We start from the raw sequence: 22,334 nt of genomic DNA, 5'->3' as shown, positions 1-22,334 counted from the left end.
CAACGCCCCCCAAAATCTTCCGTCCTCGCCTCCTAAAACCCTCCGCCCAACACCCCCCTCTGCCCAACCTCGTCGTGCAGCGGAGCGAGTACGCCCCCGCGCCGAATCCATTCCTAGTGCTACCCCTCTCTTTCTCCCTCGTCTCTAAAACAACAGAGAAACTAACTATGGAAGTCACCGCACTCAATAAAATATCCATCCAGCCTCAATTACTGCATCTTTTACTAGACTCACCACCCAAAGGCCGAGCGTCTTTCCGCTGAACGTGTCCCCCAGAGAACCATCCCTTTCCGCACAAATTCTCAACGAGTACCTTGGCAGGACAGGACATCGTGGAGGTCATTCGGTTTTATCCACCAATAGGCATGGTTTTTCCCTTGAGAACAAGGATTTACCACGAGATATGTTCGTGAATTTGTAATAAGGAATGGTCATACCACGACTAGGGGAGAATAGAGTATCGTTTCGTCCACGTTCCAGAGGAAATCTCGAGGAAAAAGTGTTTCTGTTGATATTTGGTCGCATTTATATAGGCGTGTGGTGGCGTCAGTTGTGTTCTCATTGGTCCTCTGGACAGAATCTTTAAGGTCCTTTTCAGGAACATTGCTCTGTCTACCTGATTGCAGAAATAATATCTTCCATGGGCTGTAGCGGGGATACCGTTGTCTTCCCTGTCTATGTTTTGCAAATTCTTCGTAACTTCTAAAACACCCATAAGAGTCTCGGGAAGTACCGGTTTTATCTTGATATTTTATGATGCAAAGGCCGAGATACTGAGAGGCAAAGGGATGCTGAAATCCGAGGAAAAGAGGAAAATAATAGGAATTTGGGATGAGATTAAGACGGAAGAAAGAACGCTGAACAAAATAATGAGCCACTGCCAAATGGAGCATGGGGTTTGAGGATATTTTGTCACATTAAAGTTAGGTCTAATGAGTACAGAACTCGGTTCTTGCGAAAACTACCCTTAGCTAAGAACACTGTTAAAAAACTATCTAATTATTAAGCAATAGAACAATACAGAAAAAATCAGAAGTATACTATTTGAGAGAGACGTGAGAGGTATCCAACTATTTGGAAACCCTAAAAAAATATGAGGATACTTCATAAAGCATGTTGTCATAATTACGGCTGATTGTCATTCGATAAGTTCGAGGAACGAGCACCTCTCTCGTTGTGAAAGCCGGTTTACTGTGTTTTGTTCACACAGGCGCAGTTCTAATTAACTTTCACAATTACCTACAACGATGGCATTAAGATAAAGAAAAACTTCAAATAAAATGTTTTCTCCCGAGTAATTGTGACGACGTTATCGAGATGGATTGAAGCTGATCCCAGGAACTAAGGATCCACTCCGTTCTCCTTCAACCCGATCCCGGATTTACCCTGACCTTTCAAAAGTAACTAGTTTGAAACGGAGTCTCCCTTATCCTTAACCACCTTCTTTCTTCTATCTACTCCCACTGGAGATCACACTCTTCCACCTATTTCAGCTGTATGGCCGCGATATTCGCCTGACAACGAGGGCACGGCGGTCTTGGAATATCATTTCAAATAAATAAGTAGAATAGTGTTAACAGATAGGAACCTGTTGGTTGGCATCTGTTAACACTATGGTTAACCTTGCATGGTTGGGAAAATGTTGGCATTCAGGCAACGGTACCTAACTCACCGTTCTTAATCGCCATTCGAACTTATCACCGCGCAGTAAAATGAAAACAGTGGTCCTACGGAATGACGTTTTCATTAGCTCGCGTAAGTCAATCAAGCACTCGATGAACACCGACACACTCCAAATTCCGAAGAAGTCCGGTGGCCATCGACCGACCCTATCTCCTCACCCAGCGAGCGAAGCATTCGTCGAGCAAATATATATCTTCATCAAAGCCATCCTGACCAGCAAAATCGACGCAGAATCCTCGCGGATACTTTGCCCAGCGGCTGGCGACCGCCTTGACCTCCGAACGCCCCCGTGAAAAATGGCGGTTCTCAACGAGTTTCGCGAAACTTCCGATGGGGAGCGCGGAAATTGCGAGCATTTCTCCCGGCCTCGCGCGAAGAGGGCGGGCGCGAGCAGGGAGTGACAGAGAGCGGTGTCCGCGCGCCGAAGCATCAATTGCCCACGCTCGCTCGTTCCATGACAGTGTAATTTCAGAGGGAGCTCTGTGGGTCGCGAGTGTAGGGCCGGGAGACACAATCTGTACGGTGCGCGAAATACGCGCATGCACCAAGGGCCACCACCGAAAGGGGAACTTTTATAAGAAAACTTTCTCAGGGACATATTTCTCCCGAGTGACGCCATGAGCGTGCTTCGCGGTGGGCTGGCGTGGCAATTTGCATCGTCAGTTGTCCGCCTCCCGCCTCCCTCCGGCACGGCAACAAGGGCACGAACATATTCCCAGGCAGTTTGACCGTGAGACGGAATGAGCTCTCAACCGGGACTCGGCCAAGGAATGGCAGCGTTATCGCTTCTCCTCTAGAGCGTCGAGTGCGAGGACTAGAACTGCCCATTCCGAATATTTTCTACCACCATTCACCTCCTGTGTGGATCGCTGCATGAAATGAGTTTCCTTTCACGGTATCAAACATTTAAAGACAAAATAACCTCTTGAAATAAAATAATACTATGGCCGCAGGATATCATAAGAAACACAATCTCCGTAATTGACAAAGTGAGATGGCACAGAAATAAACAATTCACTTTGGTTTCAAGAAACCAGTAATATCTTTCACAAGGACAAAAGAAAGTAATATGATTTTCATGTACTCAGAATTATTAATATAAAACATACAGAAGCAATATGGGAAATTATGATTGGAGGTGTTTCCTTACCAAGACTTCTGGTACCCAAAGATGAGAAAAGGCCGGAGAAAATTAAAATTTAGTTCTCTAAAAAATTATCAAACACTATAAAATTACTGACGGAGAGGCAACGAGAAAAAAACAGGTTATTTATTCATATTCCTTCTCAGCGAGATCAAAAACAAACAACCATGACTCTGAGCAAATAAAAATTTTTCCAAATGGGGGAGCATATTAGGAGGTAAATTATTGCCGAAAGCCTTTCCAAGAGAATCAAAAACAAACATCGCAGGGGTACAAAAAAGGGTAATAAAACAATAAAGAAACAAGGTCGGATCGGAATAAAAACCACTCGTGCAGGATTCGAATTGTCCAAGAAAAACAAAAGGCGGAAAGAGCATTTACCGGGAATCGTCAGCCGGAGCAGAAAACATGAAGAAACGTAGAAGTTCCCTGATATACCTCGGAAACAATACGTACTCGCACACGAACACACATGGGATCTACTTTAGGAAGACAAGCTAATGCAAAAACAGAGGCATTCGAGTTCCCTTCCTCCCTAACCCCTATCGAGGAGCCCTTTTCCTTTCACCCACCCCTCCACCAACGGACAACACATCCTCCCCCCGCCCATCGCTCCACCTTCCCATTCTCCAAATTCACCCACCGCCCCTCTTAACATTATAATATCGAATAAGAAATCCCGGAGGCAGGATCGAGCGCCATGCTTATTTTTTCATCCAATCCTCTCGAGAGGAAGCTCCGATGAAGGGAAAAGGCTTGGGCTAATCCCACCCACCCCCCCCCCCTCTCTCTCTCTCTGCGAACCTCTCTCCTAAAGTGACCCTGAGCCTCATTTCAGGGTTCGGGGTTCATCGAAGAGTTCCCAGAGATGGCCCTTTGTGCCCCCGTTTGAGCAGCGGAAACGAAGGGGCACTGAAAGCGAGGGAGTTGATGGAAATGTTGAATACCGCTCTACCTAATGTGACGTCATTCTTAAACCTATTCCATGTTTGCTTATTTTCTACCCGACATTTCGGAGAAATTTGAGACGGCGAGAGATATAATAGGAGCAGGAATGCAGGAAACATGTGGGGAGAGGGAGGGAGGGGGTAGGGAAAGAGCAGCACGGGCCAGGGCGAGGCGCGGAGAAAACAACAGGTTGGCCGGGGCGGTCGAAGGTAAGGGGGAGTGGGTGGGCGCGCGCCCCTTAAGCGCGCGGGGGCCACGGAGGGATTCGGACCGCAAGAGGCGTGGCCCCGCGGCGGGGCGGAGGCAACAAGATCCAAGATGTCCAGACCACATGTAGGCCGGCCCACGCTCCCCCCCCCCCGCATCCACCCCCAAAGCCATCCCTCTCTCTTGCTCCCCATACGACCTCTCTCTCTTGCCTGGCCACCCCCGCCCCCGGCAGTCGCCTCTTCCCCCAGCTGGCCCTCCCACTCTCATCAACCCCATTGACGTCGACAGCAAAATGAAGTGGGTGCCCTGGAACAACAATATTCGCCCGAGGGCGAAGGGGGGAATTAACAAGCTCTCACTTGGCCCTCAACAACCGCTTGGGTCATAAGGAAATAATTTCAAATTTTAAGACACTGGGGAAGTGGGTAGGGAAAAAACAAAGCTCAGGGTCAAGGATTATTCCGCCGCAACTGATAGAGAACGAATTAGTTTTAGACCAATAGGAACTTCACTCCGAATTATGAAAGAAAGAACTTATTAAAAATTTGAAAAGTATGCAGGGAAAAAATAGACAGTGAAAAATAAATTAAATATCTAACGTAATTATTGAGATCGAAACTTCTAGAATGAGAGTCAATTATGCCACAACAGACAATCACTAGCGCAAAGCGCATACACGACGTAAAGGGGGAGGTTGACCGCCACCCCTCGTGCAGATTACTTTGGAGGAAGGTGTGGCCCCCGATCGGAAACGGGCGACACCTCACAAATAAGCTAGCTCTTCACAGAGAATGCTCACGAATTTTCCATAATTTCATAGTGATTGAATCACAAAGAGAATCGGTCAACATTTTAGCTGCAATGAAGGCTTCATCGAAATAAAGTACAATTTCGACCCTCAAAACTAAAATGTAGTTATTTTTTTCCTTTTGAATTGAAAATCAATAGGACTGGAACCAAGAAGGATGGGGAATCTGATAATTAAGAGAGAAATGAAGAGTATTTGCATGATACAACGTTACATTTTAAAATTCTAAAAACTTCACCCGACCTAAATGCCTAACCATCTAATCTCTAATCGAGTCAACTATTTCCTCGCAATACATAGGTAAAAAAATGATTATTTTTTCTGCGTTGTCGGAAAAAAACATTGATTCAAAACGCATTAGATTGAGCAAACGTACCCCACTGCTTTACGTAATTCCATTTCTTCTTCCTGCCCCCATAAACTGACCTGAGGAAGCGAAGTATATTTGCACCAATAACCTTGATCGGATTTCATGTCATCATTTTTTCTCACTAACCTTCGGGCACTTACGAGAGATTGCATTGTTTATTGAAAGTAAAAAAAATGACAAGGATGACAATAAGTTAGAGTTCATAATCATAGTTTTGGGATCGATTTTACTCATAGAAGTGCTACACAGCACATCTGTAACATTCACCAGGAAGGAGACAGCAAATACTCCTAGTCTAAACGCGAAATGTGTGAGAGAAAAGGGGCATTGGCAAGGACGAGGTTTGCCACACCTAATCATCATTCTCTCTCCCGCAGTACAATTGTTGCCTGATATTAGCGAAAGCGAGGTGCATATAATTTGAGACTGATGCAATGAAATCTAGCACAGGGAGACTGAGAGAGAAAAAGAAAGACCATACTTGTATATCAAAAAATTTCATTCGCTATCGATAAAGATAATTTCATCATATAGTGTTCGGTCATGAAAGTAGTCAACGGGCCGGAATTTTGCTATATAATACAAGTTGTTTTATTTAATTCAAGTTCAAAATCTGGGAAGAAAGTTATTCTTGAGATTGTTCCAACATAAGTAATCAATAAAACTAGTGAAAAAGTCTCAAAATATTTTTTTAATCAATAAAAGTTAACCTGAATTAGTGCAATCCATGAATGGTCTCTGATTCAATTCACCATGGACCGTTCTTGTCAGGCTGAGAAATTAAGAGTATTTATTTACCACCATTCATGATTTTTCAGCATAAAATAAATTATTAATAAATACAGCGTTTCAATAAAATCCAATACCAATGATAGTACATGCACACAGTCATCATGGATTTAAAGTTTCATGCGGCGATAATGGCCATGGATGAAATAAACTGACATAAAGTAATCAATACGTTTTTTGGGATTATCTCAAATCTAAAGAAATAAGGTTTCAAGGTTATTCGAGAGATAATCCGGATGAAAAACATATTAAGAATGCTAGTTGATTTTACCCAAAAAATGTTCAGAATTAAGTGATGGTAAATGGTTAAGAAAAATAATTCACCAAATAGAAGATTTTGTGACGATATAATGTTTCCAACATCGAAGGAAAGATGAAGCGAATAAAAGGCGTAAGAATTACAGAAGAAATACTGTTGGTTATAAGTGGATTAAAAATAGAAGTTTGTTCCAGAAGGCAAAACTGGCAATTTATACATGCCCTTGGCTCTTTCTTCCTTCCTAGCTAGTAGAGAATTTCGATACAGTTCAAGCAGCCTCGGAACTGTTTAAGTTGCCCCCGAAACAACTTACTTACGCACCATCCCCGAAAGGAGATGGTGCGTAAGTTGTCAATGTTAATGGAAGTCATATTTCCGCCAGCTGAGCTTTCGCTGATCCGATGACTTCGAGGCAATATCGGAGGACTCGTCCCAGAAGGCATTCGCAAATGAGCTAATAAAGGAGCTGCTTTACCGCACTTGAGACATATTTAGGCTTTACAACCATAAAAAATGTACCCACATAAATTTGGAAAAAGCAGCAGTGATAAAAAATTGCTCCTCGAATTAATACTAATATATTCTATCATGAGGATGGAGAGGAAATAAAATCAAAATAAATTATCGATCATAACGCTCACGGTACGGAGAAAGGTCTAAAGTATGTTAAAAAAAGAGCAGGAGAGAGAATGCAAAAGCATTTCTAAATGGGTATTGGGAATATCCGTTCTGTTAATGGAAAAGCGTATGCTTAACGTTTACTGTACTTAACAATAGCAGTTTCGTGAATCTGGCATTTCCGCTGACCGTTCTATCAACGAGTATTTACGTGGCTATTTCACATATCACAGAAATAACTAACAAGAGTCTCAGCGAACGGATGCATAAAAAATGCGATGGGTCAGAAATTACATACAAGCTTGGAGTGCATCACCGCGCTACAAGTTTGCCATGCATTATCCCTTCTTGTCTTAAGAAATGACATATGGCTGAGAGAGAACATTGTATTCTTATGGCTCCACCAAAACAACCTATCTATTCCTCATCAACGGACAAATAAACAACTCAATTCGTTTGAAGATTAAAAAAAAATATCAAAGAGCAAGTAGATAACAGAATTTGTTCCAAGGTTAAACAGAAAGGAAAGAAAAACACGTAAGTGATAAAACTTCAACAGCTTAAGCAAATGGTACATTGATATAAAACCAAGATCAAAATGAGAGTTTACCACATGAAAATTAATCAAATGACGCAATCATTCTGAGCTTAGAACCATGCGCATCAGTTTGACGACAGAAAATATACGAGGATTTGATCTGTGCGTGAAATATCACTTAATTAACCTTACCCCGATCAAAATGTATGCATAATTAAAATTATTTCACGAGGACATTAAGACCTTTAAGCCATAATAAACCAAATGTGCTTAAGGTGGGTACGGGGCAGCCAAGAATAGGGGTGAGTACTGCGTTTTCATATTACTAAAGGTGGCTTTCACTGTCATCATGTTCCTCGAATTCTCTCCCGCTCGTACTCCACAAGTCATACTTTCCCTAACTTTGCATTTAAAAAATATCTATATATCTGCCTAACTTCGTATATTTACGCTGAATAAATCAGGTGACTTTTAGAGCGAGTGGAGGAAAACATGGGCACGCTGTGGAACTAAGACTGGTGTCACTAAACTAAAGCATGGTGTCACTAAATCTAAAGAGATATTAAGTAAAAAAAATAGACGCTAAACCAAGAATTCATAATGATTGTACCGTTCTTTTTATTATCATTCCTCGGCCAAATTCAAGAATATTATCGTATATATTTTGAAGATTCAAAAAGAAATGGGAGCTACAATAGTTCTTGCTTGAACTGTTTTGCACAGTCTCTCCTCCTCCTCCAAAAAACATCCCTACCTCCCTCCGAGCCCCCTCTCCTCCCTCTTCCCGCCACATAACCCCGTAATTTGCCCGCTGCGTGACATGGAATGTCTTTCTCCGCTGCACAGCTTCCGTGGCCCGCTAAAAGGTCCGCTGTCCCTCGGATGATAACAATGGCGAAACAGCGAATGCGCCGTCCCTTCGTTCCCCCCATCTCCACAAGTACTGGGGGACAACGCAGGCAGGCGGCGGAGAGGTATATTCCCTCCCTAGCCGGCGCAAGAAGTGACAAGACGGAGGACTGCGACGGGGGAACAACACTATGCATCAACTTCCACGGCGACACGGGCAACGTCCCCTGCTTCCGTGGAAGAGACGACATAGCACGCAAATCTGCGAAGACATGGTTAATTCAAGAAAGCGCCACGGAACACCGTAAAAGTATTTTAGTATTTATCTTTTTTCATCATGGAGAGAGAGAGAGAGATGAAATCGGTAAGGAATGAGGAATTCATGTAATTACTTCAAGTTGCTCCATGAATTCAGCGCAAATAGAGAAAAGAAAGAAGCTTCATTGAAATCCTTTAGAAAGCATCAGAGAGCTTAATCGCTACCACGAAAGTTACGATGGTAAGGTGCCCACCAAACTTAATGAAGAAAGTTGAAGAAGGATACGTACGTAGTAATTCATACTACAGGTATTTTTCATGGACTCGTAAATTGAAATCAAAAACGTCAGATCGGACCGTAAGTTTTGATGCGAGGACAAATTGACAATATAATTATTACGACTATCAGAAATGGTTTCAATATTAGGACTGGTTGGATGATGCTCATTGGTCGATTAGGCCTCGACATTTTTTTGTATCTCTTCGCTTTTATGTTAGTCATTATTTGTTACAATCATCTCATCCGGGGTCACCCCGTTCATCATCCTTCAACCACTGTCTTCATCACGCTCCCTTGCAAATGTAGGAAGAAGTGAAGGGAGGGGAGGGACAGGTATGGGGAGGACGGGAAGGGAGAGAGGGGGTGAGTGGTAGGGCAGTGAAGGAAGGGTGGACGATGAGTGAGCGGCGCGGAGAAAACTTAAGACCAAGAGGCTGTGGGACGGGGATGAAGGGGGCTGAAACGAGGTGGGGTGGGAAAGCGGGGAGGATTAGGGAGGAGCAGGCAAATGGCACAGGAGGCTCGGAAATAACAAAACGACCTCGGCGGCGACCGATGTTCAAAGGACGCCTTTTACTTTCCCCTAATCGCACGCAAACAGATTCAAGCAGTGCCCACCCGCACGCACCGTCCTTCGCCGCCAGACCGGCGGATCTTTTCTCGGCTCACTTGTGGGATAAGCCTTGGCTTCGTGCAACTAACCGTACAAGATATCGCCCCTGTCACCTACGCCCCCAAGTGGGCGCGGAAATTATCGCGTGCATGTAGGACTTCATGTCTGTTTATTGGAATGAAAGGAGGATAAATGACTTTCATGGGAGAAAATCCAAAGAAATGCACGCTGTCACCGAGTCATTTCTTACCCAACCAATTGCGTGTCCACCCCCATAAAATTTCAAGTTGCTCGTCACCTCTCGTGAAAAATAGCCCGAAATCACTCGATCACAAAGGAAAGGAGCAAAAAAAATAGTTGAGAGAAGACCTGGCAAGTTAAATTAATGCTAAGATGGGAAGGATGGAACTACTAAAAAGGGGTAAGAAATGTTAGCCATGAATTCGATATGAATGAGCAATATGACTACGCTCTGAGAAAGGTAAGAAAATATTATCGAGGAAACCGTGACGACACATTAGTACAATTCCCTTCCTCCCCCAAACCAGAGAGACCAGGCGCCAGATGGATGAGGAAACAAAGAGGGAATATACGTAGAATGGCTGATGACCTACCAACCCCTGCCGCATGGCCATACGACTGCCTGCAGGGTATTGTGTAGATGTAGATGGCCCATAAAAAAACAAGGAGCTAGACTATACCTTAAATAAATCGAAAAATACTTTATTTACGCCTTTACATTGAGAGTGGGCACTTTGATTATGCTCTTAATTTACAAGAAATTAATGAATAGTTCCGGAAATATGGTAGACTAGGATATAGCATTTCCCGTAGAATTCGCAGCTTTTCATTACGGCGAAATGCATCTCAGCTCAAACAAATACATACCATCTCAGTCATAAGAAACGAGAGAGAAAATGATCTGGACTGCAGGAGCACAATGAGGCAACAGAGTTATACCCAGGAAAGTTAATAAAAGTTCTTTTTGAGATAAGAGAAAATTTTTCTCAAAGTAAGCTGAAATAGCCCAAACTACGTACATATGGGTATCGCTAATAAAACACACGAGCGAATCCAGAACTCATCATAATCTCGATGTTGAACACCATGTTGCATCTAATGAGATATCACCGATAGCTCATAAACACTATAATGCCTTATCATAACATTAGTTATTCAAATTTACAAAATGAGGGTCATTAAAATAAAATCTCAACACCTATCATATTGAATACGAGTACCATTCCACATGCCTACTCATCCTAATCTGAGCCTATTCGGCCCGATCTCGCGATACTCACGGTCATTCATTTATATGCACCTTGTCCATAATTAATTAAAATACACACGCACATTTTAAAAGTCAAACAATTTTGGACAAACCAAGCATATTCTTCATGTGTCAACGTGCACCCATTTAAGAATTTATAAAGATAACTGGCTCTAAGGCCATAAGGCCCCGGAGTACCGCTTCCTCGAATTAAGTTCCACAGCCATTGTGGGGCAACTGACAACAAGTGGAAGAGAGAAAAAGAGGGAGTTCTTTTTGGCTCGTAGAGTCATGCAATGTAAATTGATGTAACGATGGGGAAGAGTTGACGTGGCCGTGGAGAAGATTGAATTCAATATGACCAATTTCTAGTTAATAGTCGCGGAACTTATTTAGTCTCTGGGGAAAATATATCAAATATTTCGAAAGACATACTGACTCATATAAAATAGCCTAAGGTTGAAAACACCTATGCGAGACTGCCCTGGGAGCACACCCTTTCGTGCTATCCGCATTATGTCCACTACATTTGGCATAGCATCAGGTTATGATTTGTTCATTTGTTTCAAAATGTAAAAGAGCTTAAATATTGTTGTTCAATTCTTACTTAAATAAGAATCTCACTAATTTTAAAGAATCAAAACCACCATTATTTCCCTGGTCTACATCCTCTTATAATTCTACAGTTCTCACATGTGACTGACTATCTTTCCCTTTTTTGGAATAGGAACTAAGACTGATTTGGGGAATTCTTCCACCCAAATTCATCCCTCACAAAGCTAATAATTAGTCCATAAAAAAACTATGTATGTTTGCGTGTGTGTATATAAACTACATACACACACATGTGTGTGTGTGTGTAAATATATATACATACAAACAAAGTGGGCCGTGGTAGTCCAGGGGGTAGAGCGTTTGACTGTTGACCGGAGGGTCCCGGGTTCGTTTCCCGGGCAAGGCACTCCGGGTACCTGCAGCTCCACCTAAACTATGTGATTTTTCGAGTACCAGGTCTTCCTGGCAAACCATAACCGGCACAGGGAAAGGAACTGGCCCCCCTACCCTGATGTGTGAATTTCGCACGCCGTCTGGCTTAGTACTGGGTGAACACTACCATCACCTACCAAACCGACCTTCGGGTTGATGGGTTTATATATATATATATATATATATATATATATATATATATATATATATATATATATATATATATATATATATATATATATATATACACACACACACATACATATGTACACACATGCACATCAGTGTAATGACCCTATGATCATACTGAAAACGTTAAATTCAGTTTCATTCTAAAAAACATCCCGATTTTAACGCTGCACCATCTATTGAAATCATAAAATACACCATAAGCAGTGAATACCATCAAGATAGAAATTAAAAACAGTATTTCTTTTCAATTATTCACAAGGGGAATTACAAGGACGTAACGCGGTTATACAAAATTAAATTTGTCATCACAAATTTCAACTAATCGATACACAAACGGATTAAGGAAAAGGTCAAAGCATACAAAGGTTGATTATTTTCTCCTGAAAATACTCATGAGAGATGCGGCTTAACAACAGCTACTGAAGGGATATATCTAATAATAAAATACAAAGGCCACAACAAATTCAGGGCAAAAGTCTTGATAAATTAAATAAAGAAAAAAAAAACAATATTAAATTAACGTGCATACATGTACATGTGTCGGAAATCATTGCGCAAGAAGATACAAAAAATTTGGCCGGAAGAGCCACAAGTACTCAATGAAATGAAACTAAATGAAAACAAGTACTAACGGAAATAAAGTTTCAATTTTTTTTACCATCCATCCGATATAATAATGGAATTCTAAAATAAGATAAACGAGCGCAATTAAATCGTAATTCCAACGTACAAACAATTCATGCTACATGCACGTACGAGCAATTTCATAGTAAGTAACCTGTGGGAGCGACTAAGAGTAAATCTAGGCTCAACAAACCACACTCGGCTAAAAATTCTCGGTCGTGAAACAAAGGCCTCATTTTCTTATGTCTTCAGTTTAAAATTATCATGCGATCATTACCATTATATTATCACGGATAATATCTTCATCATTACGAGTTATCAATCAGAGGATTGGTTTGTCTATACAGACTCCTGATTTCTGTCTAACTCTCGAATGCCTCACAGCTATTAGACCTTCCTCTGTGATTCATTGCCGCACTGTTTCCTTCAGTTATCGCCTTCAGCTATATTTCGTGCCTCGAGGACGCATCCAATCAATTTCCCTCTACTTCTTGCAAGTGTCATCCTTATACTTCTCTCTAAACCCAACCTTTGATGTACTTCTTCATTTGTTACTCTTGGGCATTTACTTTGTTCACAGCATTCTTCTGTGGCACCACATATCCATCACCTCCAATCTTCTTTCATCTGCAGCTCCCATCACTCAAGTCTCAAATTCGCAGGAAAGGAGACTCTTAACGATTCGCTCCCTTATGCATACAAATATTAGCAATTTTTAACGTTAGCAGATGGTCTTCTGATAGAGTCTTCCAATATGTTTTCCCTAGCATTATTTGGATATTTTCATTTCATTATTTGGACGGAAGATCATTACCTTAGTCTACAATTTTCAAATCTTAAGGTTGTACTTTTTTATACCCGTCTCCATACATACTAGTAACCTTGGAAGAATTTTCCTTCTCTGCCATGCTTTCCTTCTAGTAGCTATGTTGGCCGCGAACCACAGCATACTGATCCCTTCTCTTTGAATTCGTACACCACCTAGCAACAATTGTTCCTCAACGTAAGCCAAATAAAAATCGGTCCTCGCTTATATACTTGTCCGCGCTCGTCTTCATTCTTGTATTATTGTGTATTATTCTTGTCAGAATATTTAAAAAGCAGGTCCCCCGCCGGTCGATTGGCTACATTCAACTCACTATAGAGGAGACAGATATAGTTATTTGGATCACTCATTTATGACGAGCAATCTATGGATGCACTTAATACACGAAATACGATCAGTATTATCGTAAATATGCTCCATTATTCTTTCTAGAAGTATAAACCAAAGACATTTGTTCGGCCACTGACAATGGGAGCACCATTCGATGAACTATTTCGCGAAATATTTCCAAAACACTTTTATGCAAGGAAATCCAAAAAAAGCACATAAACCCTGTGCATGGAATCACCCGTTGTATGTTTTTGATTTTGATTTCCCTACAACGCAGTTTCATTATGCATGAATTAAAAAAAAACGAAACAGCACTCCGGGAAAGAATAGCATTTTATGCGAAAAAGGGCATAAAAAGAGATGTCGGGAGAGAACGAGAGAAAGGGGAGAGGGAAAACTTCCACTCAAATTATCAAAAACAACGGCAAGACACATAAAGCTCCTCCAAAGAACGGAATACTGTCAGGGCTAATTCGTCGAGTTTTCAAAAGTTTGGCAAAGCGGCTCACCTGATCCCAGACAACCCTTTTGCTAAAAGAGCTAAACTCTCACGGCATATCAACCGAAAAAGGGAACAAGCAAACGCCCGGCCAACTTAAATACGCGAGGAAACCTCCCACCAACCCACCCCATCCCTCCCCCACGCCCCCAGGGACCCCTATCACCACCAACACCACCCTCCACTTCCCCTACACCCACGGATCCCACCCCCCTCCCTCCTCGCCGATCTCCCACCCCATTATCTCTCAAGTTCCCACCCAAAGCCCACCGCACACAACCGGAGAAGAATTTGTACTCATTAAGCAAGCAAGCGATGAAGCTTGACGTGAGAGGGGGGAGGTGGATGAGAGGTCGGCGGGGGTGGGGTGGGGAAAGAGGGGCGCTCCGAGAAGAGGAAGAGCATGGGGAGGCGCGCCCTAAACCCTCCAATCACCATCAGTCATAATCAAGGGAAGAAAACCTTACACCCGTCCTTCCTCCACTCTGTCACTTTCGCGGCAAACGTACGTTTCATCCGACCTTCCCTCTCTCTCTCTCTCTCCTTTTTGCACAGAAATAAACCCAAATCCTCCCTCCTTTTCCACTCTCCCTTACAACCCCCCCCCCCACATACACCCTCCGGAATGGCATTGTCCTTCATCTTCCCTCCCGTCTCTCATTCTCTCTTCCTAGAAATCCCTTTGAAGGCAAAACGCCCCTCGCATCAAAAGTCCCGCCTCTTCCTTACGTGCATTACATTCCTAAGCTTAATCTCCTCGCAAATACATATCCTTCAGGAGGAAAGCGACAGAAAACCCTCTTCTTCCACACACCGCACTTGTAAAACACAGCTATGCCTCCTCTGTCTTTCTCAACCCGCTCTCTCATCTCCTCCTTCTCTTCTTCTACCTACCCGCCCTGCCCCGTCCGCGCCACTCCTCCCGCGGGGGTTTCCCCCCACGTCGGGCAGAGGAGCATCAGCTACCCCTCTCCACCATCGCATTCCCCAAAAGGCACGCCTCCTGCATACACACGCACCCCCTCTTTCTCTCCCCAACAGTTCCCTAACAAAATTCATTCTAATCACAATCCTCTCACCCTCTCCTACTTTGCCTTGTCCCATCCCCCCACCCTGCCGCCTCTCATCTGCTAACTGGTAGGGAACTCATCTCTCGCAGAGGCAGCCACCCTCGGAATATCAGCGAACATCCTTCCTCAGACCACATAACGCCACCTTGCCAACCAAACTCCAGCCCCCCCTCCAGGATCACGGCAGTACACATAACCCCCAAGCAGGGAGCATCCCCGGGGCTCGCACCCAATTTCAGACGCCCAGCACCCTCATCGCCAACCCGTCCCTCACCAAACCACCTTCCTTCCCTCAAGGGACCTACACGCCCCTTCGTCATCCGTGGACGCCGCACCGCCTTTGGCTAGCAGAGTATATTAACTAAATATGCAGCATCGATGGGCGGGAGAGCAGAAAATAACGGAGGCATACATTTTTTAAACCGACGGATGTTTAGCATGTCTGTAATATGAAGTACCCGTATTTAGGTCACGGTGGCCATTCACTATCAGGGTTTAAAATAATCACTCTACAATTAAATTATATTCAATCCTCCAGCGCAGCGAATTCGTCGAATCTCTAAGGCATTTTCCGAGCCACGATGATTATTTTGAACATTAGAGGAAGACGTATACACACACACATACATGTATATATACATATATATATATATATATATATATATATATATATAGGAAGGATATTGAACGCAGGAGGAGCTGAAAGGCATAATTAACTCTGTCTTGTTGAGTGAAGAGATGCATTGGCTGTGACCGACATATGCATACGTCCACTGTCTTGCAGACTATAATTGCCTAAAAGTGGAACAGTCAAAGATGGTCACGTTGTAGATTGTGGATGAAATTACTTCTTTAATTAAATTTTCATAAGAATAATAACCTTGGCCGTGATAAGGAATAATGCTTCATCCCTTTGCGATTTTACGGCATCCATTAACATAATTCAGGATTTCTGACTGATACCGGGTAATTCTTCATAAAAAATGTCGACACAAGAATAAAACAACTTGAATGTTATGATAAAAGAAGAGATTTCCCCAAAATTGACCGTCGGAGGACTGAAAACAACTTTCTAACTCGATTCTTATTCGTCGTGGGAGATGATTTGAAAGAGAAGGAATGGGAAGAGAATTTATATTTTCATTCGAAAAATTACCCCCCCCGAATATATTTTTAATTAAAAAAACATTTTAGCAGAGTCTCAGGTAAAATAACATTCACTCAAAAAGCAGATCACAATAATAGAATGAAATGAATGCCAGCGTATTACCTAATCTAAGTTTGAATGTGGAAGGTAATTGGACAAAAAGAGCCTTCGCTCGTCAGCGTCAAATGAGAAATTAATTGCACGCAACAGAAAAGCGTGCACTCGGCACGATGAAAGCACGAGAGCGGTCGCGAGTAGTAAATCATAAAACATTTTATTAATAATGAAGGAAAAGAGTAGCTTTTCCTTCAAACTCTTGGGGAGGAGAGGAAAATCTGGCGTCTGACATTAAAAGGGCCATCAAAACACGATTCCGAACTCCCCCCCCCCAACACTCTTGCCTTCGTCCAGGTGGGGTGGGTATCCTCTGGCGGTGGGGGTGGGACGACCCCCAACCCCTCTTCCCCTCCTCCCACTTCCCCCCACTTTCTCGGCCACCGGACGAGTGAACACTCGCTGATGAGGCCAAGTCGCGAGGCGGAAGCAAAAGCAGGGAAGGAAACCCGGCGCGACGCGAAAGTTGTCAGGGATCCGTAAAACTGGAAAATGCATGGTGAGGTGAGGAGGGGAGTGGTGCCAGAAAGAAATCCCCGACCTGCCCCACCCTCACCCCGCACCTGTCTCTGCCTCGCGAGGGGGAAAAGTGCCCGAAAAATCCAGAGCCCATTTACAAATTCCCTTTGATTCGCCCTCCATCATGGTCCTTCACAACTTTAATCATGCGCACGTCAAGTCGGGGAAATTATTCCAAAACCCTTTGAGATCATTAAGAGAGACAGGGAGCAGAGGCCGCGCTCGCGGGAGCGGCTCGCTCACGGGGCAGACGGGCGAACGAACGGGATGATGGGACGGCGCGAGGGGGGAGGGGGTTGAAATTAAGTGGGTGGGGTGGATATAGTGAGATGTAGGGGGAAAGGGAAAGAGAGAGAGAGAAAGAGAGACATTTGACGCAACACGAAAAAGCAAACGAGTCTCGAAAAAAAATATACATAAAGCATTTATCCGGAACCACCCACCCAGTGAGAATGAGTGAAGCAGACAAGAGGGCAAGAGAAACACATGTTTTTTTTTCTTTTATGCCGAGATCGACGAGGAAGTACGCAAACGAGCACATGTACATTCGTCCACACACGCACACTCGAAAAGACAAACACACGCGGGGGGTTAAACTGGAAAAGGATCGAAAAAATATCCCTTCCTTCACCCCTAGCCCTTAACTAACATCATTCCCGGATCATCCACGTCAATTCGATGAAAATGCCCGAGCGAGTGGGCGGCGGGGGTGGGTGGGGAGGGCAGGGGGAGGGTGGATGGGAGGGGGGCGAGTGGGACGGGAGCGATGCTTTGTTTTTTTGTTCCCTCCACCGCGCTCCGCTGCCCTCCCCAGAACCTCTCTTCAATAACATATAACGGACTAATCCCCTCCGGTGCCTCCCTCTCTGGACAACAATGGGAAGCTTGAATACCTGGGAACATCATCATCAGGTACAACTGGGAGGGAAGGTCGATCCTCGCCCCGCAGCGCTTTCTTTTGGAGAATATTTCGTTCGGGCGTGACGTAAACCCGTCACGCGCGGCTCCCATCCCCTTCCGGCAACCATAGGACATCCCTCACCACATCGGCAAGCTTTATTTTCCATTGACGAAAAAGAAATCGTTTAGTGAACATATCCACAACTACGTACACGATCGCGTGTGTTCGCGAGATACGTCCAAAAGGGGAATGCAAAAATCCGAGTCGGAAGGCGAAAGTGGCTGCAAGGGGAGAGATGATCCGGGGTACTTGCGGTGAATGTCGTCAGTGGTACCAATCAGGTCACGTGGGGTAATCAGTGTCTGAAATTGCCATTTATTTGCTTGCTAAGCATAACAGAAAGGAGACGGCGGTAATTCCAATGTCACCATGATGTTTACGACTCCGAATTCCCGAAAGAAAATTTCACACTCTGAGAACCATCAACATGGTTGAACTAAAACCCGTGGATATTTCCAAGAAACATGCCATCGAAAATTCCTTATAGTTTACTTTAAATCCTGACTGAAATAAAATCTAAGTCATTTCGTAAGCAATCGATCCTCTTCCCCAGAAATCTCTCGGTATATCACCGTGTTATCCGCGAACATCCTAATCTTACGACTCACCTCGTGGTCAAGCGATAAAAAGCAAAGCAAATTAAGTACCTATTTCATCGCTCGCCAAACAGCATTCCCTTCCCCTTTAGACAAAATTTTCAAGTAGGGAACCACAATCGAACATAATGACACAAATAGACTCTCACGAGGTTTATTCCTCAGGAAAGGCGAGCAGGGGTCAAAGGAGTGCCCTTTGTGTGGACCCGGAGAATTCCACCCTTCCGTCTCAACTAGCCCATTCGCCATTACTTAGCAGACGTATTTTGGTCTATCATCTTCACCATTCCCTCATCTACGCCTGCATGAGTCCCCCCTCAAACTCCCTTCCCAGTACCGCCGTTCTGTAAGACCGAGCACGTATCGGCCCCCCGGATACACCCAGGGGGTACTTCAGGTCCACTTGCGATCTAACAAATCGATGTAAGTCTGAGCAGCATGGGGGTAGGCGAGGCCGAGAACACCCCTCGCGCGCATCACATTAATATATCTCGCGGCCCACCGGGTGGTCCTATTGGTTGTCTCGGGGGATCCCCGAGAGAAACAAAGTTCGACACTTGGATCGATCACGGCCTTGTTTCTAAGAGAGGTGGGATAAAGATTGTTTCTGAAAGAGCCTTGGATTTCGGATGGATGGCTCTCTTCAAAAGATACCAAATATTTTTCTGTTAGAGATACTTTTTCGAAAAGGACATATCATATTTCAATTTTCATATATTAAATGCTTATCAAAATTAGTTGCTTTCCAACCGCAGGAAACTGAACAAAAAATAAATCAAAGCTTGTAAACAGTGATCATGAAGCCAGTCGAATTAAAAAAATTGAATTAATTGACGGAACTTGGAATTTACTACCGGAGTTCAACAACGATTTAGATTCCCCTGTACAATAGACATTAATAATACAAAACAATTTTAACACAGAATCATCAAAATAAGCGAGGTAACTGCTGAAAAAGGAAAGAATAAAGCTACTGGTTAGACATTAATTCGGCGAAGCACACGTCCGCAGCACTAAGATACGGCGTCTGGCGTCACTTCGTGAAATTTTCTGGTATCCCGACCAGAGAGCAAACATCTCTGTAATTTTCCCAGAGTAATTTAAAGCAACATATCATGGTGCCAATAATTTGTGAGCCATTGGAAAGGTAAGTTAGTGAAGAGAGGGATTGTTTTTTTCTTTAGCTTTAGGGAATTCTCAAATAGAAATGAAACGACGATACAAATAGGTGATAAGGCAATCAAGTAGTAGATGAAAAACAGAGGTACCTTCATTCGCTGTATAAATGTGGATCAGAAACATCGAACGGATTATCTTACCAAAAAAAGGCTTACAAGAACTCAATAAAAAACTCAATCGGATATTGCTGAAAAATTGAGCGGCGTGTGGCATGTGTGGTTTATCAATTCGTCAAATTTAGACAGGATTTTTGTTCCGTATAGATTTAATATGCAGTTCACAGTGCCAGCTACTATTTACCATACTCTTCCACTGTTGACAACCTTAGTGCAGACATTTCATCAATAACAATCAAGACAAATTTCCACCGGGAAAAATTATGTATGGCATTAGACTTTAATTTTGAAGAACATACCATTACTAATTGAATTATTTAAGATATCCGCCTCGCCATTTAGAAATCTTGCCTATTGTGTGAGGTGTAAAATCATTTTATCCGTAGCAAACCCATTCTTCATTTTAATAGAAATCATGTTTAGTCCAAACCAAACTGTGCCGTCAAGGAAACGGGCCAGAAATATGAAAGCATGGTAGGATAACGAATAAAAATACGAGGTAATTAAGGTGGTAATGCATTAATGTCATGTCATTGGTTATACTCACAGGTTGTATATTATACAATATTGTAGAGTGCAGACGTTTGGAGGCTAACCAGGGACATCTCATAATTTATGGATGTTTTCACGATTGGCATCAAAAGCGAAGGTTTGCAGCATTAAAGTGGGCTTAAGACAATCACTGAGGCGAGGTTGGGCGGGCACGGTAGGTATGTTGAAATCGTCAGGGCACACTGAAAGCATCTCCCTCCCCACCCTGGACAACGGAAATAAATAAAACCGTACTTAGATGCGGAGGATTTTGCGTCTCTGAAAAACACCCACACGCGAATTGAGAATAAGCTTTCGGCAGACGAAGGGAAAGCCAACAGCCCGCACCATCCGACCATAAACGAACTCGTTTATGTTAATTAGCAACAGTTATTACGTCCGCTACCCCCATCTCCCGGAGCTCAAAACCCTTCCAACGGCTACATCCCCTTTTCTTTCCCATCCCCAGCGCCTAATATTTCATCCCCATCCTCTGCCCTGTTTCCTCCCTATTCCCCGCCACTCTGGTGCCAAATGATTAAAATAAATTCGCGTCTAACTCACCTGCCCCCAGTGGAAATGGTCGAAGGCGTTGCAAAAGAAGGGGAAAAAGTTTGATTCCAAATGCAAATACATACCATGATGACGGAGTTAACTCACAATTTTACTAGTCTTCGCTAGAAATCTACTGGGGAGAAAGAAAAAAAACGCTACATACAACGAAAATATATTATCGATTAATGTAGAAGGATTAACTATGAGAAACGACACGTATTAACCAAAAAATAGCTAGAGATGTCCAACATGAATCATTTCCCAGAAACATTCTTTATTCACGTCCCGTGTAAACATGTAAAACTCTCAATAATGCGAAACTGACGAATTCTATAGCATCAGTTTACCCGGACAAAACTCCCGAACATCGAGGGATCAGGAGTTGAACACCGGTAAAAGCGCATAATTTTTAGAGTGTAAAATCATTCGCCTTGACCGTGATATTTACCGTCGAATAATTTATACATTCAGCAATTGTTGCATTGAAATGCATATTAGCGGATGACTCCGTTAAAAGTCACTGTTGCGGTATCTCCCACAGTTTCTTTGGAATTTTTTAAAGCAAACCTTTAAAAAAATAATTCAAGACCCAAATTTTGCATTAACTGTTTATAATTCACCAATTATACTCAGCTGTGGGGCAGAAATCATAATTAACGTTTGAAAATGATACAATGGCCTGAGAAAGAACATGACAGTTTAATTTTCACACCTCATTGAAGTGAATGAATTGAAATCTTAATTCATAGTGAACATGTGCAGCCAACTGTGGGAGAAAGGTTTTTTAACATCTTCGATTTTTTTACCTCAAAAATTTGCAAAAAGATACATCCAAATCTAACCTATGTTATTTGGTGTCTTTTACTCCATTTAATCAAATTTTTAAACCCCTTACCCCGTACCGTCTTGGCGTTATGTGTCCCTAAAAAAATTACTTTTCATATATGCATATAATATTTAACATATTTAAGATTTTTGGAGCTTTCGGACTTCTTCAGATCAGACTTACATGAGCGCCCTTTTACGTACCATCCATTTTATTTTTCGTTCCATTGTGCCATCCAAAAGTTACATTGCTGAGTGAGTAAGTGCTTCCATCGATATAAATTTATATATATATATATATATATATATATATATATATATATATATATATATATATATATATATATATATATATATATATATACCTATTAATACTTATATATATACACACACACGACAACTAGCCATTATCGTACAGAGGTACTCGCAAACGAGAATTTGGTTGTTGGAATCTTCTCCAAATCGAGAAAAATAAGCACAAAAGACTTGTACTTTGCCCAAGTGGAAGACCACAAACTTTTTTTGCTTTGCCTTGCTCGGCAAAACGAACGCAACGTGTGTGCAATCGTAACTCCTTAATGTTATTTTTATTTTCGCCCCAATATACCAGATGGCCAGGTCTCTTT

Source organism: Hetaerina americana, unplaced genomic scaffold (genome assembly GCF_022747635.1).
Source record: "Hetaerina americana unplaced genomic scaffold, ioHetAmer1.1.p SCAF_5, whole genome shotgun sequence".
NCBI lineage: Eukaryota > Metazoa > Arthropoda > Insecta > Odonata > Calopterygidae > Hetaerina > Hetaerina americana.
The sequence above is the reverse complement of the archived record's forward strand: the minus strand, read 5'-3'. Positions refer to the sequence as shown.